At 36.5% G+C, this 10,814-nt stretch overlaps 1 pseudogene; it reads left to right on the top strand.

Annotated features, from left to right (window-relative positions):
* Positions 1–10,224, top strand: LOC149075409 (short-chain specific acyl-CoA dehydrogenase, mitochondrial-like; annotated as a pseudogene).
* The last annotated feature ends 590 nt before the right edge of the window (positions 10,225–10,814 follow it).

The raw sequence follows: 10,814 nt of genomic DNA, 5'->3' as shown, positions 1-10,814 counted from the left end.
ATGCTTAATGCAGCTTTGGCATTTTTCGGTTTTTATCCTCCTGTCTCTCTGTGGAAGAAAGAGCATGTGAACAACAAACACGATTGTTTATCTTCGACCCCGTGCATTGGTGCAGTTCATATTGTAGAGACCATGAACTCCTTCAGTTACGGTGAAGATTCTTTTCCCTTTCATCAAAGGTAAACAAATTTCCTGTCAATACCATATTGAATAAATTATTACGTTTAAGATAATAATGACCGACTTTTTGTTTTGCTGTGTTATCCAGTGCCATCTTAACGTATGGGCACCCCAAGACAAGAGGGGGACCTCACAAAAATGAGATCTGGTTAAAATTTCCTAGAATTTACCAGGTAGGGTCTTTAGGAAAAACCACTCTGCCCGGGGGTCCCCATGATGTTCTTAAGACGACCTCCTTGCACAAATCCCCTACATTGAGGAGACTGAAAGTGTTCTAGTAGGGGCAATGCCCCTTCCAAAGGCGGGGGCACCGTGGGAACAATTACCACAATTTGTTTCAGGTTTCTTTCCATGCTATAAATTCGCCAGAGAAGGACCCATGAAATGTCTGACTTGGAGGCCAACTGAAGATCGGGTCCCCGATTGAAATAAAAAGAGTGTTTTTAATGGTATGAGGGGAGGGGGTAGGAAGAGCATCTGCAGAACTCCGACCCATACAGCTTTTTTGTTATCTGTCCTGCCCTTCTACCACATTAGGCCGGATAATACAGAGTCTACTGTAAAACCTTGCAAAAAAGGAGGGGGATCCCTGCCTATGATAATATTTTTATCAATATGAAAAGCAAGTCACAGAGTCCTGAAAAGTTTAAAAAAAAAAAGATTTTTGACTATTTTTCTTTCTATTAAGCTGAGGGTACCCGTTCCAGGATGTGTGTGTATATGGGGGGGGGGGCATGATCAGGGCTTAACAATGCAACTAAGTAATTTTCCCCACCTCCTTTCTCCATTAATCTGTCTTAGGACCGGTTTCACCACTCATTTCTTACATTGGTCACCCTGGGCTACATTGGAGGTAGCTCAGGGCACTACCACTATAGTCGTAGGCACCAGAACCTAGGGACTGAGGCTGTTGGCTGTTTGAGGCCCCCTGTAAAGTTTACCGGGGAGGCGTCTCTGAGCCCTCCTAAAAATCAATGAGTATGCACGCTGCAAGGCACCCTCTCCTGCAAAATGGGTTGAGTCCCATATACTGGACAATTGACATTTTTCAGCTCCCTTAATGCATTTTCATTTCAGTGCCTCTGTCTATGAGTCCTCCTCACTCCTTTAATCACTCACTGATGTGGTTACTCTTTCTCTCTGTCACTCCCATACTCTAACATACGTGAATATGGGAGGGGGAATCGAACCCAGCCCCCAGTTCAGTGAAAAAAACTGCATTATCGGCATTGCCAGGAGGCGGAGGTGTACATTAATTCCTGTTCACTATCAATCTCCCCCCCCCCCCCCCCCGTTTGAGGTGCCTGTATCTGCTAATGCTCTCTAGGTCACTTCCCATGCTCACACACTCTCTAAGTCACTGTGAAATTGAATTTTCTGGATGTTACGCCGAAACTGATGTTTGGAAAGAAAAGTGATTGCCTCCTCCAGGAATCGAACATGGTCCCCTTGCATACCAGGCAAGTGTGCTAACCAATACACCAGACACACTTTTCAATTCCTTATAACACGCATTAATAGCGTGAAGCGCTGAGTGGAGTCAGAGCAGCCTCCCTTAACTACAGCAATGTCTTCTTAAGTCACTGTTTTGTTACATCCATGTTCGCACACAGAAGCAGATTTAATGGTGGTCACAGTGGCTTATTTACAGGAAGGGATTAGCGGAATATAACCCAGGGCAGCAAATTTGTGGAATGATTGGCCAAGAAAATTAGTATAATGGAAGCAGGGCGGCAAAGTTTGTATAACCCTCAATAATTCCACCTCTGTGTAAACAACAAGGGATGACATCATTGAGTGACTAAAAGAGGGGCCTAGAGAGTTTACAAGCATGTAGAAACCAAAAAGAGTGACTTAGCGAGTGAGTAAGCATGTGAATGACCAAATGAGTGACCTACAGAGCAAAGAACCAGAACAGTGAATGACCTAGAGCGTGTGCACTTATATATATATGAGTGACCAAAGCAGTGTGCAAGCATGTGAGTGATCAAAAACTGTGTAAGCATGTGAGCAACCAAAACAGTGTGCAAGTATGTGAATGACCAAGACTTAAAAGGATGTGCTAGCAGGGTGAAGAAAATTAGACTAGAATGGTAAAAAGGGTGGCAAAATTTGTGTAGCCCACAGGCTGCAAAACCATAAATGCGCCTGTGGGCATGCATGCCCTGGACCCCGACTTCTGAAGGGCCCACAAAACCCCAACTTCTGCATCGGGACCTCAACCGACCTCCTTAATCCCACATAAATTCTCTAAGTAACCTTTTTCTTTGCCACTCACATGCCAACATTCTTTTTCCGTCACTTATTCTTACATAATCTGTCACTCTTTTGATTGCCCACATGCTTGTTTCTAGGTCACCTCAGGGCTGTCAAGAGCATCATTGGGCCCTGAGCCAAGTGATTTTTCTGAAGCCCTCCCTACCTCTCTCCGGCAAATTTACATTCTTACATTCAGAAATTTAACCAGATCTTTTATTTGTCAGAGGCCCCTCTTTTTTTAGTTCTTTAAGATATGCCCTGGTATGGGCGCATGTATTAAGACAACACATGGCCACTCATAACTTGGCCTAGGTCACGCACATGTTAGCACACTCTTTTAATCATATATTATTCATACTATAAGTCACTCTTGTAGTTACTCACTGACTAATCCCTCCTTTGGCAGAATCTGATTTATTGGTTTTGCTGTCCTTTTCCTATTCTATTTTAATTTTCGTAACTACTCATTTCTAAAATTTTCATTCCCTTCTGAACTTGCTGCCATGGGCTATAGCCTGCTTAGCCTTCCCCATGGTCTCCACACAGGTGGGGCTGACAGCCCTTGGACTTGAGACAATTCTCATCTTTACCTTTTCATGCTAGAAATTAACTACAGAAATCCACCACATCCTGCTACAGGATGTGGGGGCCATGGCCCCCATAAATAATACACCACTGGTGACTGCCGCTCCCAAGAGCTGGGCAAATATGGGGGAACATTTATCCGTTTGGGTGTGTGAAATTTTGTTCAGAAAAAATACTTAAATTATGTTCATGTGAATACTTTTTCAGGAATGTAAAGTTTTATATATATATATAATTATTTGTGACAATTGCGAATGATGTGCAATATTTGATTTGATTCTTTAGGGACCATACCCAGAAAATGTATAGCATCCAGTCAGAAACTGATGACCTCATTGCCTGAAACTCATTCCATGCTGCAAAAGACATGTAGAGAATTGCAGCCCATTGCTGGAAAAATCGACAAGGAGCATCTATTTCCAGCAGAACAAGTAACAATAGAAAAATAGTCAAAAATCTATTTTTTCAAAAACTTTTCAGGACTCTGTGACTCGCTTTTCATATCGATAAAAATATTATCATAGGCAGGGATCCCCCCTCCCTTTTTGCAAGGTTTTACAGTAGACTCTGTACTATCCGGCCTAATGTGGCAGAAGGGCAGGCCAGGTAACAAAAAAGCTGTATAGGTCGGAGTTCTGCAGATGCTCTTCCTACCCCCTCCCCTCATACCATCAAAAAACACCCTTTTTATTTCAAAACCCATTCTTATTCATATATTCTTCAGTTGGGAACCACAGAGAAAATCAACCAACTTCATACAACTACTACTGTGTCACCAGTTCAAACCTGGGTCCTAGTGATGCAAGTTCGCCACTATAGAAAGTGGCAAAAGAAAATACTGTTACAGGCATACTGTAAATCTTATAGTGACACTCTGCATACCAAGAAAAAAAATCTTTGTAGAAGAATTATTGTTATATCGAGAGAGAGCAGCTTAACACTAGTGTATAGGCATTTTGTTGTAAAGGAATTTATTGTTATATTGAGTCACGTGGTCGCAAGGTTTTACTGTATATCAATCAACTAATAGTGTGTATGCCCTTTTAATGAGGGAAATTTTCTAGTTTTGGCTAGGGAAATGATCAAGAGCAGTAAAATAAGCAGTCTGCATAAAAAATGATATTCAAAAATTTTATGTGATCCGTTCAGTTTTTAAAGAAAAAACCTACGCCTTTTATCACTTTTAAATACCCACCACAGGTTGCATTTCAAAAATTTAAATACTCAGATGACTTTTTCTTAAAATAAGATAGTATTATACTATTTAAATTTATTGTTGAATATATATGTTTGGAGGTGTCGCGAGATCGATACCTGATTTGTCCTAGTCAGATACTTTCTTGATGTGGATGTGAAATGGCTACATGACCATAGAAAATGATTGCTACTGCAGGGAGTCCCTCATACTGAGTGGTTAGCGCACCAATTTCCCGGTGAGTATAAAAAGAGGCTGCTGTTCAAAATTGGCAGTAAATTGTAGGTCCCGATCTAATTAGCCCTCGTGTACTGAAAATAACAGTGGTGCGACAAAAATGATCAAGGATCAATTCTTTGATATTATGAAATTAGTGAAAATTAATTTTTATAAAATCGGTTGAATGCATGTATTTTATTTCTTGATTGGTGTTTTTCCTTTCTTTTGCTGAATCAGGTGAAAGAATTAGGAATGCTGATGGCTGTTGTTGTACCAGAAAGCAATGGAGGAGCTGGTCTCGATTATTTAGCTTATGCCGTGGCTTTAGAAGAAATCAGTTGAGGTTGTGCTTCTACTGGCGTCATAATGAGTGTCAATAACGTCAGAATTCGGATTCATTCTCGTTAAATTTTTATTGTGAGAATTGTCTAATTCCTGATAAGAAAAGAAGTGCATAGGGTGACACATCTATATATATAAAATTTATTATCTGTGTGTGTGTGTGTACGTTCTCTATACAAATCTTCAATTTTAGATTGATTGTCACCAAATTTTGCCTATATATATCAAATGGGGGGCCATTACCTCGGGCAAATGTCCAAGATGGGCAAAAACTGTCAGGCAACAATGGTTTCTGGGCCTCAACAATAATTTTTGGAAAATTTACTTTGGTTACCGTGGTTCCCTAGCAATGCGTTTCAGATGTGCATATGGCTTTACAATGGTTTGTCGCTTCTTTAATGCTGCCAGTATTATAGTTTATTTCTTTATAATGGCTTGTCACATTTTCAATCCTCCCAGTAATTGAAGAAAACTCGAACAGCACCAGCTCTTATACTGTAGCTAGTAATAAATAAAACAGAAAAGTGGTGAGCAATTTTAGTAATTTTATATTATAGCTATGAAATAAAAGTATATAGATTGGCAATTAACATTGACCCTGCACCATGGAGGAAGGAGCTGGAAGGGATATTATTGCCACTAAACTATACATGCACCTCATAAATATTTCTCTTAGGAACTTCTAATGAATTTGTGCATTCTAGAATGCCTGTTATGTGTTTAGAAGTGCTGCGTCTGTATTTCAAATTTAGAAGCAAACTACTTGGTGGGATATTTTGTCTGTTGTATTGTGGGTAAATTTCAAGTGTTGATGTTCTGATTATACTCTCTGTAGAGACTTTTTTTTATGGGAAATTGGCTAAGCCCAGCTGGCTGGAAGGGCTCCCATGATGAATCCCATTATTTCTTTGTTTTTTAAACTATAGACTCACTATGGAGGAACACAGGAAAAATCTTGGCCTTGGGACCTACCAAAGGTCCTTGCCTATGGGCTTGAATCCAGGTTGTGGGGGCCATGTGGTAATTAATGCAATGCAGAACCACCCTTAGGGGTGTGCGACAGGTGCAGTCACACCGGCTCAACACTTACCATAATGATAATTTCTTTCATCAATAATTCTGGAATTGTTTCTTCAATAAATTCTGAATTTTCATGGGCGCTGAAATTATATCTGCAAAATATTTTTAATTCATCGATTCTGAATTTTCATTAGTTTTCATACAATTTCTTCCATTAGGTCCAATTTTAATTGGTTTTGGTAGAAATGTAAAATTCTCTCGAGAATAATCTTTAGGAGAATATTCTCATCGAGGAGAATATTTGAGAATAGTCTCTGGAAGGACTACTATTATAAATAACTTGAGAATATTCTTATTATTCTTGATGAGAATATTCTCCTGTTATTTATAATATATATATATAATATCCTTGAAAATATTCTTTGGAAGGACTGTTTTTATGAATTTTTGGGGACTATTCTTATCCAAAATAATAAGAATTATTCTTCAGGTATTTATAATAGTATTCCTTCCAGAGAGTATTCTCAAGAATATTTCTAATAACATGCATTATAATAAATAATCTCTATAAATAACTTGAGAATAATTCTTATTATATTCAATAAGAATATTCTCTAGTAATTTATAATAGTAGTCTGAGAATATCCCTGAGAATATTCTCTGTCCCCAGTCAAGAAGACGGGAACATTGAACTTTGCATCCCACAATATAAAAGTTTAAAGGTAAGAAAATGAAACCAATATATAGCTGAATTGCACAACTTTTAAAGAAATATGAGTGATACAGAATTTAAATGTATGTACGTTGAAGAAAACAGTTCTGTATCTTCTTAGAATGAAGGTGATTATATAAGACTAACTTCCTTTGTGTCAATCAACTTTGAGTTTTACTCTTTGCTTTGAACTAATTTCTGAATTTATCTAATCTTAAATAACTTTTTAAGGTTTTAATCTAAAGGGTTTTTTTTTTCTAAAATCTTCATAACCAAACTTTTAAAACCTCTCATCATGACCTTCGAATTAAAAGTTGTCATTGGGGGGGGGGGGGTGATTATACCAAAAAAAATTTTTTTTGTTGTAAATGTTTCAGGCAGTGAAAACTGATTTATACCTATAATATTTACTAATTTTATAAACAAAATTAGTAAAAAATTTAAATTTAAAAAGAAAATGAATATTCTCGATTATTCTCCAATTTTTACATCCAAGAGAATATTCTCTCCTCAAACATATCTCTAGGTTTTGGAAATATTTCTTTCATAAATTTACATTTAATTGTGCCAATATTTTTTTTTGTAGGGATATTTTTCAGTATTCCTGTATGTGTATAAATAATAATGTATAAATTTTTGGATTCCCTATTTCCCTTTCCCACAGAATATATAAAATCAGGCTAAAGGGCCCGAAATTACGTAATAGGATGCCTCTGCCCCCCTTTTATTTTTGCACCGGTCCTCACGTCTGGTAAGGGTGGACCTGATGCAATGCTTAATATAAACAATGACAGCATCAGTGCACAATATTGTTCTCTAAATGTCTTTTTGTTAGAATGCACTGTTCAAGGCGATTGGGGGAGGGGGGAAAGCTGTCACACATGACTATTTGTCTCAACACACATTCTGTCGAATTGTATGTTTCATGGCTGGTTACAATCTTCATTTACTTTGTAAATCATGTGCAAAGTATGTACAAAGGTTCTTTGAGTATCCCGAAGGATGGCCCACAGCTGTAAAATATTGGAAATGGAATAATCAAGTCAGATATATATACAGTAAAACCCCTCTTAACGGACACCCCTCAGATTTGGTCACCCCTCTTTTACAGCCAAATTATAATTTCCCCTTATATAATAAAGGTATGCATTTCAAACTCCTGATTAACTGCCACCCCCTCTTTTTTGCCCAGTGTCCACAAAAGTGAAGTTTTACTGTATATCCAAAGAGAAAAATGAAATGATTTGGGGAATAAATGTAAGTCGCCTGCACAAAGCTTTGATGTTGGGGGGAGGGAAGCATTGCACCCCCCATGACTCTGGTTTATAACGAGGAGTATTTGTAATGAAAATTTTTTGCACTATAGTGACCTTTCACCGTGTCAGACTTTTATACTATGGTTTGTATTATATAGGAACCTTCCCTCACCAGAATTAAATAAAAGTTCAAAAGAATATTGTGCACACATTAGGGTGCAATGATTTCTTCCAGCTTTTTTTGTGTAATCATCTTGATATACTGAAAGTGATGTTAATAGAAATTTATTTGTGTATTTTTCTAGTCTTTGTACACTGGCCCGATTCAAGCATTTGGAAATCAGTCCCAGAAAGAAGAATTTCTCACTTCATTTGCAAACGGGGAAAAATAGGATGTTTTGCTCTCTGGTACGAACTAAATCTTTATAATAACTGAAAATAATTGTATTACAGTTGTAGTGTGAAGTACAATTTCAGAAATAATTGTATGTTGACATCAGTATATTTATTTTGGTACCGTAAAAAGTAAGTAATATTGTAATCAATGTATATTCATGCTTAGTATGTGCAAGTACTTGATTTTGAATCAATCAAAACCCCCCAATTTAGGAAATGGAAGTAATGCTGGAGCTGCTTCAACTGCTAAACTTAATGATGATCACTAGGTGCTGAATGGCACAAAAGCATGGATTACGAATGGATATGAAGCAGATGCTGCTGTTGTCTGTTATTTTAGTATTCTTGTAAAAAACATATATGTATAAATCAGGGTTGTTTGGTTTAAACCATGGTTTTAACCAAGTGGTTTTTTTAAAAAAAACCATTTCGGTTTTTTTTCAAATGAATAGTAATTTGAAACAGCAAACATGAAAAAAATTTAAAATAATAATATGCATGTCTCTGTTAGCACACTCGTTGGTTTATAGAAGTTGAGGAGGTGGTCTCAAACTTTAATTTTGCATAATGATGGAAATAAACCACTGTATATGTTTTTATGTGCAACTCTATATAGCAGAAACCTGTCTGTAATGAAAAATAATTTGTCTCTTGACCTTCCGTTTTATACAGGTTTCACTGTACATGATTTTTTGTTAAAAAAATATTCAAAATTTGAAAATTTGTTCTGAAACTTTCGTAGCATGCATTTTCATTGTTTTTGCTATAAATGTGATAAATATTCAATTCTGTTTTGTTTGCATCAATATTGTTGCAGAAATTCTTCACAAATGTGCAAAGCCTCGCAATTCATATTAAATCATCAGTGTTACTATGACAATACTCTGCGGTGGTGAGGAATGAGGGGTTATAGGAGTGAAAGCTTGAATATTTCTTGTTATTGTGAAATAAAGAAAGGGAATAAAACCCTACAGTGACCACAGTGGGAAAAATACCCTAGAATTAGGGAGGGGGTGGAATATTGAATCATTAATATGCAAGCATATTTATCTAGATTTTTTTTTGTATTAAAGTATCATTTAACCATTTAAGAAACATACTATTTTTATTTTTATTTTTGTGCATGCAACAATAATATGAAAGTTCAAAAAATTTAATAAAAAACGAACATGTTCACATAACAGAAGCAAAAGGCTAGACACAACCCCAAAAATATCTGGTAAATGTTAAAATTCAAGATTTGAAGTTGTCTTTTCTCAACACAAGCGTTATGCTAATATGATGATTGAAATATAAGCTGTATGAATATAAACCACATTTGTTCCCTATTTCTATTTTATTTGTGGTTTCAGTATTATCTTTTTTTTTTCAGGTGTTTGCTACAACTGACAAATCAAAGAAATATAAAGTTTAAGTGCCTTCATCGTGATAAAAACATTCCTGGTTTTTCTTCAGGTAAAAGAGGACAAATTGGGAAAATCGGAGGATCCTCCACTTTCTCTCTTATAACTGAAGACTGCAAAATACCAAAAGATAACCTGTTGCATCAACCTAGAGAAGGTTTCAAAATAGCCATTGTGAGCTTTTGCCTCTCTAAGCGAAATCGGCCCATTCAAGAGCATAGCCAGGAATGTATTTCATTGACAGTCTCCCAGAAATTCCAGAATTCATTGAGAGGAACGTAACCATGCATTCCACTTTGTAAACATTCCCCTGGGAATTTCTAATGAATTTGCACATGCCAGAATGTTTTGTGCATGTGTGGGGCCCTTGTATTTGTATGTATTCAGACCATGTGTTAGCCCCAGGTTTATTTATTTTACACTTGGCCTCTTAGAGCCGGGATGCTCCGTAGTAAAAGATACAGGGTAGTGGTTCTTAACTGTTTTTCCATCCCGCACCCCCAGTGCAATTCAATTTATCTTCCCGCACATTGAATAATGTGTTTTCCATTTGTTGAAGATTTCGTTTTTTGTATCCACTCCAATTAGTTGTTATAAAAGCACTAAACTTTTTTAAAAGATACAAGCAAAATTAACTTATTGAAAGAAAAAATGCATGTAGGCATCAACACAACAAAATTGAAATTACTGCACTAAGCATGTCGATTTTTAGTGACTATAATTTATTTTTTTCACAATAGTATTTTGAAATTAAAGTTCTTTTTGACTATTTAGATGAAATTTTAAAATTGCTAAATATTTTTTGAGCAATTATGAACTATGAGTTAATAATGAGAACCCAATGACTGCAATTGATTATACAGTCAGATCCCATTATAACGAATACCATTATAGTGAAAATTTCATTGTAACGAAATCTTTTCCAATCCTACAAATAAATTTACATAGCAACAATGTATTGCGCAAATGAAAAACCTGTTATAACGAACTCGAAAACAACTGTCCGAAAAACAACAGTCAATCTCCATCTACTCTTTCAACGTTTTTGAAAAAATCAAACAAAATTGCAAAGTTAAACAGTAGTTACAGGATCTCCTAGGAAAAAAAATCTAACTTTCGAATTTACAAGATGTGGATGCAGCAGTCTTTACCTGGTTTCAGGACATTCGTTCCTGAAATGTGCTAGTTACCGGTCCACTCATAGGAAAAAAGGTTTTGGAATTCACACGTGCTGTTGGATGCGAAAG

Source organism: Pholcus phalangioides, unplaced genomic scaffold (genome assembly GCF_987345545.1).
Source record: "Pholcus phalangioides strain wild (caught in Gottingen) unplaced genomic scaffold, Ppha-v1.0 ptg000015l_1, whole genome shotgun sequence".
Taxonomy (NCBI): domain Eukaryota; kingdom Metazoa; phylum Arthropoda; class Arachnida; order Araneae; family Pholcidae; genus Pholcus; species Pholcus phalangioides.
Note: the sequence above shows the minus strand (reverse complement) of the source record. Positions and strands in the feature narration are given on the sequence as shown.